We start from the raw sequence: 680 nt of genomic DNA on the forward strand, positions 1-680 counted from the left end.
AGTATCGGTACAGGTCATAAGGGAAAATCAGTCAATCCAAATTGAGGTATTCAAGCTCATCTTGAGCTGAAATGGTTCAAAGTTGAAAAGTAACCAATCAAGTCGAAATCAACCCCATCTTGTTTAAATAGATAGTTCAGTTCATATGATTTATTTTTAAGAAATGTAATAAACAAGAACCACATAATTTATTTTTTTGGTAAAAAAGATTAAACGCTATATAATTTTTTTTAATAAAAAACAATAAACACCATGCTTTTTATTTATAAGAATGCATAACCAATAATTTATTTTTTTTAAAGAAGTAATAAACACCATATATTAAATTGGTTAACAAAAATATTAAATAAAATGAAAAAGATAAGAGAAAAGGTCAGGTCTATTTGTTTTGACGTAAAATATTTTGAAAAACATTTTCAAGACTTATATCTGTGAAAAATTAATTACAAATGTAAAACACTTTACAAATAAATAAGAAAAACACCCTTTGACCATGAAAAATGTCTTACTACATTTGACATTTTTCAAAGAACCAAAAAAAAAAAAACTCTTTTCCAAGCATAGGAATATTGGTTTGATGACTATTGATATTTAATTTAAAATATTAAAAAAGTAAAAAATATATTAACTAAAAATTTTTTAACTTAAAATATTAATATTTAAATTATTAAATATTATTA

This window comes from Theobroma umbraticum, unplaced genomic scaffold, assembly GCF_002168275.2.
Source record: "Theobroma umbraticum cultivar Fairchild unplaced genomic scaffold, ASM216827v3 scaffold_56.0, whole genome shotgun sequence".
NCBI lineage: Eukaryota > Viridiplantae > Streptophyta > Magnoliopsida > Malvales > Malvaceae > Theobroma > Theobroma umbraticum.